This window comes from Neophocaena asiaeorientalis, unplaced genomic scaffold (assembly GCF_003031525.2).
Source record: "Neophocaena asiaeorientalis asiaeorientalis breed wild unplaced genomic scaffold, Neophocaena_asiaeorientalis_V1.1 scaffold40, whole genome shotgun sequence".
NCBI classification, from domain to species: Eukaryota; Metazoa; Chordata; class Mammalia; order Artiodactyla; family Phocoenidae; genus Neophocaena; species Neophocaena asiaeorientalis.
Genome location: NW_020185335.1, coordinates 12,249,307 through 12,263,816, shown reverse-complemented (window position 1 = coordinate 12,263,816; position 14,510 = coordinate 12,249,307).

Sequence of the window (14,510 nt, the reverse complement as noted above, 5' to 3'; positions counted from 1 at the left end):
CCCCAGGGGCCCCTTTCTGGACTTGGCAGGCCAGGCTTGCTGGTGGGACCCCACCCTGGGCCCAGGCTGTCCCCTCCCTCCTGGACAAGGCTGGTTACACAACCCCTCTGTGGAATCGGCCCAGGAGGCCGGTCACATGCGGCAGCTTCGCGGGAGGGGCGGGGGAGGGAGGCGCTTCCCAGACCCAGGCTGTCGCCACGGCTCCCCACCCTGCCCCCATGAGCTTGGCCTGGGAGTCAGCTCTTCAGCCCACTGGCTCGGCCGGACTGATCCGAGAGTGTTCCCAGATGTGCGCTGAGGGTAATAAAAAGGCAAACGGTTCCTGTCAGCAGCAGGAAACTCCAGGAGGGCGACCCCCAGCAGCCAGCAGGGCAGATGTTCGCAACGTGTGCTCCGGCGGCAGGGGAGGGAGGCCTGAGGCACCAGGACAGCTGCACAGGGACTGCACAGGGGGTGTCACTGCACCCCTTCTCCTTGGACACGTGGCAGAAGGGGTTGGGGGTCTCCATGCATTCCCCTTGCTGGCCCCGCCTACCTAGCTCCATCCCACCCTGCTTCACCCCACCTTGGACTTAGCCTAAGTGTGGACATCTGGCGTTTGGGCTTTCCTCAAGAACTGCACAACTGCGTCCCTGACTTGGGGGAGTGGCTTCTCCCGCCCCAACCCTGAGGTTCTGGGGGCAGGTGCCAATCACAGTATTTTGCTCTTGTCCCTCTGCAACAGGGGAGAACATGTGAGCCAGTCTGGGCCAATCACTGTTTCCCATTCTCCTAGCCACTGTGATTGGTGCTAGGATGGGCATGTGACCTAACCAGGACCAATCAAAGCCCTTCCCTGAGACTTTTCTAGGAAGATGGCAGAGGTGGAGGTAAGTGTCACCCTGAGTGAGGACCTTGTGGGAGGTGGAGCTGGAAGGATGTTCAGGTCGCCTGAGCTGCTCCACAGACAAGGAAATGGGGTCCAGACTTGCAGGGAGAGGAGGTGAGCTGCATGACCCACTGACCTTGAGCCCTAGAGCACCAGGAAATCGGAGTGACTGGAAGGGTCGGGGGTGCCGCAGCTGTGCAGCGTGGGGAGACCGTCCTGGACGGTACCCAGAGAGGTCTACTTCTGCCTTAAAATGCAGGCTGAGGCCAATTAAACCAAATGGGCGAGGTCAGGCCCTGGCCAAATGGCTGAGGTGACTTTGGGCAGGGGAGGGGTTTAATCTGGGCAGGCCTGATTGGCCAGATTGGGACAGGAAGTGGGGCCAAAGCGAGGCCAGGCCCTGGAGGAAATGGAGAATTCTTTCCCTCAGCCCTCAAACTGACCTTTTGGGATGGCCTGAGCCTTCTTCCTTTTTTTCCTAATGTGTATGAGCACTGAGGAGCCCGCTCATTTCATCTTGCTAGCTTATCTACTCCTCACAACCACCCACGAGGTAGGAACTATGTTTTGCTCACTTTCCAGATGAAGAGACTGAGGGTCAGGGTGGCAGTATATCCACCCAGGAACGCAACTGTTAGCAAGTGTCAGCACTGAGGCTCTCCTGCCCACCCCGGGCCAGGGCTCTCTCCTCCACAGCACAGTGGCTCCCACTGACAGGGCTTCCCTGGGGATCTGGGGGGCAGACACGGTCCCCATGCCCCGGGGAGTCCCAAAGGAGGAGCCATGCCTTCTCTCTCATAATGCCCCCCCCCCCCGGCCTTGTGGCTTGAGCGTGTTCCCTGCCTGCCTTCCCCTCTCTTCTCCCTCCAACCCCTCCCACTGTCCACCCCCTCTTCGCTCTGACAGCCAGGCTCTGAGGAGACATCGGTTCTCCAGGTGAAGGTGGTAACACACACACACACACACACACCCCGGGATCTGTCCTGGAGAAACTTCAGAAGGAAGCAACACAACTGCTTCTGGTCTCCCCCATAAGAACACTGTTTGGGCAAAGTTCATCCAACTTCCTGGCCCATTTAGGGTGTTCTGTTGGATGTCACTGGAGCCAGGAGCTGGTGGGGGTGGGGCAAGGGGAACGTTCTCTCTGCTTCCAGCACAGTCCTGGTTAGCTCCACCAGGGGTGAGAATCCCAGATGCAGCCTGGGTGCGCGGGCTGAAGTCCTGGGGTGTGCAGGGCAGGTAGGCAGAATGGTTAGACACTCCCAATTTGGAGGCAGACGTGCTTGGGCTCAAACCTTGACTGCCTCTGATAAACTTACTGTGACCCTGTCAAGTCCCTCAAGCTCTCAGAGCCTCAGTTTCCCCACCTGTGAAGTTGGGATAGTGACCCCAGCCTATCCAAGGACCGCCGCGCGAGGCCTGAGGGAGTGAGTGTAGAGGGCGTCCACACGGTCCCATCACACAGGTGAGCACGGCTGTCTCAAGACCCGCCCTCAGTGAGCGTGACACACGAGTCACCCCTCCTTGGGGGCTGAGGCCCCCAGCCCCGTGCCCCAGAGGGACAGCCCAGAAAGGCCGGGGCTGGTGGCAGGCAGAAACTGGAGCAGCAAGGCCAGCAGGGTGGGGGCCGGGAAGAGAAGGGGCGGCCACAGGAAAGCATGGCCGGAACCCCCGGAGCCAGCAGCTGGAAGGAAGGAGTCGCCAGGTGGGCCCCACCCTCACCAGGCGGCGCTGGGCGGGCAGAAGGCCAGAGCACTTGGCAGGACTGGTCCAGCCTCCGGAGACCCCGGGATGTCCTTCGGGAATGAGGGCCAAGCATTGTCCCTGATTACAAGAGGCTCTGGCCGGCGGCTTTCACACGGCTCACTGTGTCCCGGGGCCTGTGGGAACTGGCTCTCTTCCCTTGGCTCAGTGGGGTTTCAGATTGTAGCCCCTCCATCTGCCACCACCCCTGAGCTCAGGGCCGTGTGGGATGCAGACAAGGGGGTGGGGAGAGGAGTGGACTTAGCTTTCATTCACACAATCATTCATTCAGGCTGCCTTAAGGAGCCCACTGCATGCCAGGCCCTGTGCTAGGACTCGGGAGAGAGTGATAAAAACTGGATCTAATCCCTACACCTCTATCCCTTCCTTTCTGATTCATCAAGTGCTCTTTGTCATTAGCAGTTAGAAGCTGGGATGGGGCCAAATCGCAAGCCAGCTAAGCCATGGGAGAAGCCTGACAGTACCCAGGCTCTGGAAAGACAGCCCCAGGTTCAAATCTGCTCACTCATCAGGGCTGCTGTGTTCGGTTGTTTAGGTCGTGCACTGCACAAGGTGCCATATCCAAGGGGATGCTGTTCACACTGTGAACATCTTTATCATTTAAAAACATTTTTGAATTTATTACAGCTTCGTTGATGTGAAAGGTGGGCTATTTGCGCATCATTTATGCCCATTTTCTGTCAGATGGCAGGAAAGGGACCCGCTGTAACAAAATTGGCCTAACATGATTGCCTGAATTATTCCTAATCGTTATGAAAAATGTGAATTCTCCATTATGTTCAACGGTTTACAGAGAATGCCTTTACATCTGGCATCCTGTTGTTAAACAGAGAATAGTACAACTTAGAATCATCTACTGGGGAAGAGATGGTTCTTTCTAAGGAGCCTGGGTCAGCCCGTTGGCCTCTCTGAGCCACGGTTTCCGCATCTGTCTTATGGACCTAATGGCCCGTCCCTTGCAGGGATGCGTGCTGAAGATGCAGGGAAGCCTGCGGTACACAGTATGTGCTCAGCCAGCGGGACTTGTGGTCATTCTCCGCCGACATGCAGTCCTCATTTAAACTCTCTCTGCGAAGTGAAGGTACACTGGTGCCTCAGTTTACACCCCCCTCCCCCAAGAAGCAGAGGCAGCTCTCCCCAGGACCACCGTTGGGGGAGAGTGTTCTGCCTTTACAGAGAGTCCTATTCCTGCCTGGGCTGAAATGCTTGCCCCTGAGTTTCTCCAAATTTGGTCCTGCCCAGACTCCCGAACCTGTTTCCTGTCCCCCGCCCCCGCCGCCGCCCCTCCGTGCTGGCCGCCAGAGGGGCCGCCGCTGATGGGGGGCCCTCCCCAGAGACCCCAGAAGCCACCCAAAGAGGAAATCCTCTTCCTCCCCTTACAGGCTGGAAACTACAGAATGTTTCTTTTGGAAGTTTTTGGCTTTCGCACTGCAGAATGTTCTAGCCTCCTCAGCCACAGGTTCCCCTTCCCTGTTGGCCGCAGTCCTTCGGCCAAAGATGTGCTTGGACCTTACCTCCCCTTTCCCCACCCCCTTCGCCTATGTTTGTTGCAAGCCAAACAAAATATGCCAAGGAGCCCAGAAAAACCGACCGGAAATGACCCAAACACGCCTACGGCTGATCCTTTCCAAAACTAGAGAGGACGGGGTAGCAGGAACATGACAGCTGTGGCCCCCAACATGACACAGGGCGGGAGGACGGGGGAAATCTGAAGGGCCAGGTCGGATCCTGCCGCGGCCTTTGAAAAGAAAAATCCAGCTCTTTATTCATTTGGCTCCCAACCCTCCCCTCCTGGCTGCAGAATAATTAAATATTCATGCATTTTCTCCTTTCCCCTAAGAAAGCGATAAGTCAGATTTCTGCACACACATAGAAAAAGTGCCCCAAGGCAAGGAGCCGGAGCCACATTTCAGTGGAAGACAAAGCCTCCACTTCAATTTACGAATGAAAACACCCTTCACCTTTGCTGCTGTGAGTTTCCTAGATACACATGGTCAAGACAATCTGAGAATTATGAGGCTCCAGGACCAATTAGGGCTGTTTGTGTTGACGTAAAGTCTGGGGGAATTTTTTTTCTTCCCCTTGCAAGTATTTATGATACTGACAGATGCAACAGGAAGAAAAAAAAAAAAAATCTCCTAACAGGAATCAGGCTTCTGGGGCCATGTGGACGAGGATTCAAGGTGGAGAACAGCCTCTGGGTTTTTTTATTTTTTAATTATTGTTTTGAATTTTATTTTTATTTATTTTTATACAGCAGGTTCTTTTTTTAAATAGATTTTATTTATTTATTTTTGGCTGCGTTGGCTCTTCGTTGCTGCGCGCGGGCTTTCTCTAGTTGCGGCGAGCGGGGGCTACTCTTTGTCGCGGTTGCGAGGGCTTCTCATTGCGGTGGTTTCTCTCGTTGCGGAGCACGGGCGCTAGGAGCACGGGCTTCAGCAGTTGTGGCTCTCGGGCCCTAGAGCGCGGGCTCAGTAGTTGTGGCGCACGGGCTGAGTTGCTCCGCAGCACGTGGGATTTTTCTGGACCAGGGCTCAAACCCCCGCCCCCTGCATTGGCAGGCGGATTCTTAACCACGGCACCGCCAGGGAAGCCCCTCGCCCCTGATTTTGTTTAAGCCACCAGATCTGTGTGTGCTGCCACGTGACGTTGGGGACAGAGCTGTCGCCACAGGTGCCAACACCCTCGCAGGGACGCTGCACAGAGTAGGTGGTGTCAGCCACACAACAAACCTCGGGCAAGGTGTTCATCCCATTTTGCAGGTGAGGAAACTGAGGGCCAGAGCAGCCAAGTCGTTTTCTCAAGGTGGCAAGGCCGGGGGTGGGGTGTGAACACGGGCTCTCCCAGTGGCAGAGATGACCCTGCTGTTTGGAATTCAGTCCATTTAGGCCCTACTGTCTGCAAAGCACACTGGGGCATGAGGAGGTGCAGGCGGGGAGCCTGCTCCAGAGGGGCCAGTGGGAGGCAAAGGACAGCAACCTTGGGACTCCGTCCTGAAACAAGCCCCTTCTGGGGAAGAGGAAAGTCGGGGAGAGGGGAGCAACTTAGGGGGTAAAGGCCTCCTCATCAGACTCCATGTCTGACCCGGCCTCCCAGGGAACGCGGACCCCCTCTGCCTCTCACAAAACTTCCTGGAGAGGGACCGGGCACTGGTGCACATTCCTGCACCCAGCCCTCACTCACACGGGCATTCATCCAGCACCTACTGTGCGCAGAGGCACAGGGTGGAGGTGTGATCTGGTATCCTCCATGCTGGGCCTCGAGCCCTGGACAAGCAAGTGACTGAGCCCTCTGACCTCCCTGTCCCATCTGGAAAATGGGCACAAGGAGAGAAGCCCCTGGCAGGGGCTTGTGAGGATTCCGTGAGCCGGGCCAGCACAGGATCCCCGTGGGTTGATGCAGCCGGACGCCTGGCTTTAACCCTGCCTCTGCCATTCACTGTGTGATCTCAGGCCTGCAGCTTACCCTCTGCATCTCAGTCTCCTCCTCTGGAAAACGGGATGGTAATAATGACCACCTCGTGGTGCTGCCGTGAAGGTTAAATGTGTTTATAGTTTGTTAGTACGTAGATGTTTTGTGCAGTTTTCTATATATGTGTTATGCTTGGTAATATAAAGATTGCACGTGATGGGGGAAGAGGCATTGCACGCAAAATCCCTTAGCGCAGTCTGGGCATACCGTAAATGATTAGGAAGTGTGAGCGCTATGTTATTATTATCCTCGTTTTTATCCTGTAGGTCAGTGGGAACCATGGAGAGTCTCAGAGTGGGGGTGGGGGTGGGATGGAAGCGGAGTCACACTTAGCAAAGTTCTGTTTTAAGCATCTTAAAAGTAAAGACACAGGAGCCAGGACCACTAGCCCAGGTGGTGCCTTTGTGTGTGAGGAAAAGATGCTCCGCTGGGCCACAGAACCCCACGCCAGGGCACGCGGCTTGCTGGACGGAGCCAGGTCTTCGCGCAGAATTAACGACCTGCCCGACAGTCCCTGGCAGCCCCGGTTGAGAGGGAAGAATGGAACGGTCGGTGGAGGGGTAGGGGGCCTCCACCTCCGAAACTCTTTGCCTCTCGGGCCACTCCCCCCATCTCCACAGCTCGAGCAGCCCACACGGCAGATGGAAAGGCTCCCCGGCTGGCATGTGTGTGGGTGGGTGGAAAGGGGGCGGAGCAGCCACTTCCTGTGCCCCAATCCCAGCTTGCTGGCTCCCTGACCACATTTTTCCACCTCGCTTCTTTCCTTTTAATGCGCTCATACGTCTTAAGATCTAGATTGTTTTTTGTGAATGGAATGTAACTGGAGAGCTGGAGATGCAAGTCCCGGGAGGCCCTGCAGATGGAGAAGGTCCCCTCTCCGTGCGAAAGGCTCCCTGGTGGCCCGGGGCAGCCTGCGAGATGGACGGGGCCAGGTGGGGAAGGTCACGGTGCAGGCAAGGCCGCTAAACAGGAGAGGCCAGGACTCCCCCCGCTCCGCCCCCCGGAGCGGAGGGCCCTACAGCTGTGTTTTCTGGGCTTTGTTCGGATCACACCCCAGGGTGGGACCACCCACGGAGACTCTGACCTCTGCCAGGATGGGGCACCCTGCGGCTGTGGCCTCTTCTACCAGGGGTCTGGTGACTTCCAGGGGCCCGTCCTGCAGTCTCAGCCCAGGCCCCAGCACTGAGCAGGACACATTCATTCATTCATTCACTCATTTGTTCAAAACAATATTAATTACGTGCTTACTACGTGCCAGGGAATGCACCAGGCACTGGGTACTGCTGTGAATGGGACAGCTGGGCCCCTGCCCTCACGGACTGATGGGGAAGCACAACCCGCACAGCACTGTGAAGCAGAGAGATTAAACAACTTGCATGAGAACAGAGCCAGCTAGGTTGGACCCAGGTCCTGTTGACCCCCGGTGCGAGCGTCTAACCACTGCACTTCCTCCAGCTAAGACCAGCTCTAGGCGTGGAGAGGCCTGGGGTGGTGGAGAACTCTGGCTCCTCCCAGTGGTCAGACAGGGCCTGCTTTGCAGGAAGGCTCCTGCTGGAGTTGCATCCCTCCCAGCACAGCTGTGAAAGGAGTGGGAATCAGGGGGAATCATGAAATTTCCCAAGGCTCCTGCCTTCATAAACTGAGGGTAACAACTCTCACCCAAGGGTGAATGTGAAGATTAAACAAAGTTCATCGTAGACAATGAGCTCAGTACAGTTTCTGGTATATCGCAAATGTTCAATCAATGCTGCTTGCACAGTGAACAACCTGCCCAACAGTACCTGGCAGTACCCACTCTGTTCCCTTTCATTAAAAGGCTATATATACATTTAAGTGGAGAGGGTCCAACAAGGGCTGGCTTTGAAGGACAGAAGGGTTTGAATGGAATTTAGACCTCCGAAGTAAAGCAAAGAGGTGACTGTCTCAGACATCCCTGTGGCTTCTGACATGCCCGCATTTTCTGAGCCCTTACTGTGCTCAAAATGCGCTAGCACCATCCCTGGACAGCCCAGGCCACAGAAATAACCCCTAGCCAGAAGATCACGAAGAATGGGCCACAGCTCTGTGGCCTGTGAAAGCCTGGAAAGTTTCAAAGGAATGAATATTTTATACACTTTCCAGGACTTACGTGTGGAGAGATCCTTAAAAGATTGAAAGCGCCCATTTCCCGGCCCTTCTCTCTGCCTTTTTTTCATGTTGAGCTATAATTCATATACTATAAAATTCACAGTTTTAAAGTGTACAATTCAGCAGTCTTTTTTAAAACGTATTCACAAGGGTGTGTAACCATTAGCACTATGTAATTCCAGAACATTTTCACTGCCCCCCAGAGAAACCCTATATCCTTCAGTGTCAACCCCCATTCTCCCTACCCCCCAGCTCTGGCAAACACTAACCTACTTTCTGTCTCTATGAATTTTCCTATTCTCGACATCTCGTACAAGTGGAATCACACACTATGTGGGTCTTTTGTAACTGGCTTCTTTCACGTAGTAGGATGTTTTCAAGGTTCATCCACGTCACAGCCTGTGCTTCATTCCTTTTTACGGCCGAGTCACATCCCAGTGCGCGGACAGACCACACTCTGTTTATTCATTTATCCATGGATGGATATTTGGGTCGTTTCCACTTTGAGGCTATTGTGAATAGTGCTGCTGTGAACAGTTGCGGACACTTTTCTGTGTGGGGGCGTTTCCGTTTGTCTCGGGTAGATACCTAGGAGTGGAACGCCTGAGTCACGTGGTCACTCTATGTTTAACCTTTTGAGGAGCTGCCAGGCTGTCTTCCCAAGCAGCTGCACCCGTTTCCAGTCCCAGCAGCAGTGCATGCTGGTTCTGATTTCTCTGCATCCTCGCCAACACTTGTGACTGTCCATCTTTCCCATTGTGGCCGTCCTAGCGGGGGTGATGTGGCTTCTCGCTGCTCTTACCTTGCTTTTCCACCAGATCTTCTGAACACAGTCTTTACCACCCATGGAACTGCCAAGCTCTTGTTTAAATGGGGGCTCCCTCAGGACTTCCCTGGTGGTCCAGTGGGTAAGACTCCGTGCTCCCAACACAGGGGGCCCGGGGTTCGATCCCTGATCAGGGAACTAGATCCCGTATGCATGCTGTAACTAAAGATCCCACGTGCTGCAACTAAGACCCGGGGCAGACAAAATAAATCAAAAAAAAAAAAAAAAAAATGAAAAAAAAAAAAAAAAAAAAAAAAAAAAAAAAAAAGGCGGGCCGCTGTAAACGTTTAAAAAATAAATAAATGGGGGCTCCCTCTGGACTGAGACTCCAGGAGATCAGGGCGCACACCTGTCCTGTCTACTGTGGTCCCCTCCAGGGCGCAGTCGAGAGCAGCTGCTCGACCACAGTCTTGCTGAATGAATGGGCGGCTTTATGATCATCCTAGGCACCCACGTGGGAACACAGACCCTGACCGCACGCTGCGCTCTGAGTTCTAAAGACCTCTGATCATTCAGAAGTCCAGGGAACCAGACCCAAACTCGCATTCTGTGGAAATTTCCACATTCTCATCAAGTTCTCCTCTGATATCATGTCGTCACTGAAGGCCCCGCCGGGTTGGACGGCGTCCTCCGGGCGACTGTCCTGGGAGGGACCTGGTCTCGGGCCACACCCCCGCCCCCACCCCTCCGAGTCTGCAGCTCTGCTCCTGGACGGAGCCCATCCCCCATGCCTTGGCCTCCGCGGCGTCCATCCCGGCCAAACGCAGCGGATGTGCGATGCCGCCCTTGTGGGGGAGGAAGCACAGGAGCTCAGCACTTATTGTTTAGAGGAAAAAGTTCTGCGGAGCCCGACGAAGACGCTGAATTGTGCCTGTGGAAGCGGGGAGCCCGAGGGGAGGTCACCCTTCGGTGCCTTGGACAGAGGCGGCTCGGATGCCTTGGTGGAGCCGGAAGTCAGTAGAGTTGACCTTGGCCAGCCTCCCACTTTCCTCGCTCACACTCCCCCCGGCCTCCCCGTCCTGAGCCCAGCCAGGTCCCTGCTTCAGGACCGGGAACGAAAGTGACCATCACTTCCGGGCACTCACCCCACGCGAGAGCCTGCCGAAGGGCTGTCTTACTGTCCCCATTTTACAGATGAGGAAAATGAGGCCCCAGGCAGGTCAGACCTGGGCCACAGTCTCAGGACTGGCAGGCGGAGGAGCTGGGATTTGAATCAAGCAGTTTGGCCACCGGGAGCTCAAAAAAGAGGAGCAAAATAGGGACCCTGAGCGTTTAGAATATGTCAGCGTGAGGGGGCAGCTGGCACCTCCTCTGAGGTCATCCGCGTGTGTGTGTGCGTTACAGTATTCGTTCCTTGAATAAAATGCTGTGATAGGGGAACCTCAGTGTTTTTGGCTTTTGAAAAGTGTTTCTGTCTGGGCCAAATAAAAAGGTGTCTTACCTGCGCTTGTTCCCCCCAGATTATTATTTTTGAATTTTCCTGATTGGTGAAATCGGGACCCCTTGTGGAAGGGAGGCACAGGCTTTGGCGCCCGGCTCTGTTCTCCTCGGGTACACGGCACAATCCCTTCCGTGCCTCAGTTTCCTCGTTTGGAGGGCTGGCATAAAGGTGCCCCTGCCACACGTCCCAGAGAACTGTATCCCTGGAAGCCACGAGCATCCTTTCCCCCCTCTCTCACTGACAGAGGTGGCTCACCTATCTCCCAGGTGAGAATGCCCCTCCCCCTTGAGGCCTGGGGCCCGTGGACACTGGGACAGGCTGGACGGTAAGAAATTCAACCTGCCTACTATTCACAATAGCCAAGACATGGAAATAACCTAAATGTCCATCGACAGATGAATGGATAAAGAAGATGTGGTACATACATACAATGGAATATTACTCAGCCGTAAAAAAAGAATGAAAGAATGCCATTTGCAGCAACATGGATGGACCTGGAGATTATCATACTAAGAGAAGTCAGAAAGAGAAAGACAACTACCATATGATATCACTTATCTGTGGAATCTAAAATATGGCACAAAAGAATTTCTCTACGAAACAGAAACAGACTCACAGACATAGAGGAGAGACTTGTGGTTGCCAAGGGGGAGGGGGCTGGGGGAGGGATGGAGTGGGAGTTTGGGGTTAGCGATGCAAACTACTATACATAGAATGGATAAACAATGAGGTCCTACCGTAGAGCACACGGAACTATATATGCTAGCCTGGGATAAACCATCATGGAAAAAAATGTGAAAAAGAATGTAGATATATGTATAACTGAATCGCTGTATTGTACGGTATAAATTAACACAACATTGTAAATCAACTCTATTTCAACAAAATAAATTAAGGAGAAAAAAAAAAGAAATTCAAGTTGTAGGTGAGAAAGCAGGAAAGGGTCACAATGCCTTGGCCATTCCCATCCTCTGTGAGTGAGTGAGATGGACCCAGTGGCAGCTCCCAGCTCTTAGATGTCATAGATTAGTAATTCTTCTTTTTCCCCAGTTTTGGGGATTAACAGAGGGTTGCCAACGCTTTGTCTGACCGAGAAAGGACAACTTCTAAAGTCCCACTTACAACTACTGCCATTTGGCACCAAGCAAGAGACACGTTAGCACCAAAAACAAAGGAAATCAACAATCTCGGCATTTTTTTTTTTAAATGGGATCAGCCCCACTTTGTGAGGATGCTTTTGCGTCTCCCATGTCCCTTCCTGTCTGTTTGCTTTGGACTGTGCCAATGCTTAAACAGGCCTACTCTGGCATGTGGTCAGCCTTTGGGGACCACTGGGCTGGGCCCTGCTGCGGTGGCATCCTACCCACAGCCGGTGGCTGTCGTGGAGACGTGGCTGAAAGAAGTCAGGGACCACTTGGCACTGGTTTCCCACGGGCTGGGGGATGCCCTGATGACTCCATCGTACTGAGGAAGTGGGCCCCAAACTGATGGCCGAAGTCCCTGTAGAATATATAAAATAGAGCACCAACAAGGACCTACTGTACAGCTCGGGGAGCACTACTCAGTATTCTGTAAGAACCTATATGGGAAAAGAATCCAAAAAAGAAGAATATGTATGTATATAACTGGATGGCTATGTCGTACACCTGAAACTAACACGACATCGTAAATCAACTCTACTCCAATAAAATTTAAAATACACACAAACAAAACCCACAAGTCCCGGTAGAGAACTTTCCCCCTTCTCAAGGGCGCCCTGAGCTCCCAGGAAGGCTGAGTTGCATGTTAGAAATTCCCCTTCGCCTGCTGGCTGTTGGCTCCTTGGCCCGGCTACGTTCCGCACTGAATGTCCACGCAGGAAACACAGGCCTACACTTCCCTGACGTGGCCCCAGTGCCTAGGAGATCGCTGGGCACAGAGTAGCCACTTAATAAATATTTGTTCAGTAACTGACTGAGTTCAACTACACCTACTGTCGTGGAATATTATACAGCCAATAAAACAAGCTCAAAGACTGGCAAACGTTAACAGTATTCGAATCTAGATGGTGGGGACACAAACTATGTTGCCCTGTTTTTTTCCACTGTTCCGTATATTTGAAATCTTTCTTAATAAAAAGCTGGAAAAAGTAACAAAAATTATACCCATGCAGAGTTTATAAGAAACAACAGGGGCAGACCTGTGATACATAGAAATTATGAACTCATATAAATTATTTACTAAAGAGATTGTAAGGAAACATACCCCAATGCAACTAATGGATATTTCTGGATGTGGGTCATCACATTTTCCCTCCATACTTTCTACCTATGTTTCTGGATTTTCTAAAATTAGGGGGAAAAAGCTTTGTAAAAAATATGAATAAGATGCAGCTTAGGGTTTTCTTTTCCCATCGTCCTTCGCTTTCTCTCTTCTCCCGGGGAACTGCTAATGGCTCCTAAATTGTCTTCTCTTTGCCTAGGAGGGAACAAGGCTTTCCCGTTCTGGAGACGTTTGTGTTGCCAGGAGTCCAGCAGATGAGAAAGAATTGAGGAGAGAGGCCCCTTCACGTGGAGCTGCGGCCGGGTTCCCAGGAACCACAGGTCCCTGGGGCAGCGCTGAGCTGTGGGCTGAGGGTTTTTCAGAAAGCTATACAGGGTCAGAGTGCAGGGTGCCCTGGGATGTGGAACTGATCCCCAGGGCAACAGAGATGGGGGGACTCTTGATCCCACCCTCTCATTATACAGAAAAGAACATGAGATCCAGAGGGGGGACGTGACTGCCCGGGTCACATGGCACCCAGCAGCCAAGGCGGCCTTGATCCCACGACTCCCGAGCCCTCCTCCCGAGATCTCTCTCCCCAGTCCTTCAGGGCACTCTCCCAGGAGTGCTTCTGGATTTTTCTCTGTTCAGTGGACCCAGAGAGCAATCACTCCAACCCCTTCCCGACATTCTGCATCACTGGGTTTCAAAATCACCCCTGAGTTTTCCAAGGGAAACATACTTTGGTTTTGGTTCTGTTCTTCCACTCATTTGAAGAAATCTGAGAGCCCTTTCTAATTGTTTGGTCAAGACTGCAGACAGGCAGTGAGGCATGCCACAAACAAGATCTTGAGCCTGGGGAACCCAAGGCCACCGCTGGCCTGGAGAAAGATGGGACACCAGGCCTGTCCCTGGTGCTTGCTCACCACACGAGCCCCGAGTTCTTGGAACACAGGGTGGGGTGTTTGCCAAGTTCCCCAGATCCCGGACATTGGTGTCCTGTTGGGAGAGGCTGGGGCTTTGGTGTCTGTGAGTGCATACTGAGTCCATGCGAAGTTGGTAGCTATGGGCCCTGCCAGAAGTGGGGCCCTGCAGCCTGGACTACATTTCCTAGCCTCCCTTGCAGCTAGGTGTGGCTGTGTGACTAAGCGCTAGCCAGCAGGATGTGAGTGCAAAGTGACGCACAGCTTAAGAAAGGGGCATGCCGTTCTTTGCCCCACCCTTCTTCTTGCTTGCTGGATGGTAAATGTGATGACCTGTGTTCCAGCAGCCATTTTGGCACCTGGGGTGACTCTAGGAATAGGAAGAACAAGATGGGAGAAACTTGGGCCCTGACATCATAGAGTCCCCTGCAGTGAAAAATAAGTTTTTTTTTTTTTTTTTTTTGGCAACCTAAAACACTTTTTTAAAAATTTTTTTTTTTTTTTTTTTTTGGCCACGCTGAACAGCTTATGGGATCTTAGTGCCCCGACCAAGGACTGAACCCAGGCCCTCGGCGGTGAAAGAGCAGAGTCCTAACCACTAGACCACCAAGGAATTCCCCATTTCCATCTTCTTAAAGCCATGATTATTTGGGGTTTCCTTTGATTTGTGGACCCCCATGAGTCCTCTGGTCCCCCAGGGTTCACACTAGCTCTGTGTCCTCTGCAGCCGGCCCCAGAGAGCAGATGAATGGCCAGGCTTTGAATTAAAAAGGAGTCTCCTGGGGAGGCTGTAACCAAATGACCCCAGACAGAACACGTTTATTATCTCATGTTTCAGAGCTCAGGAGT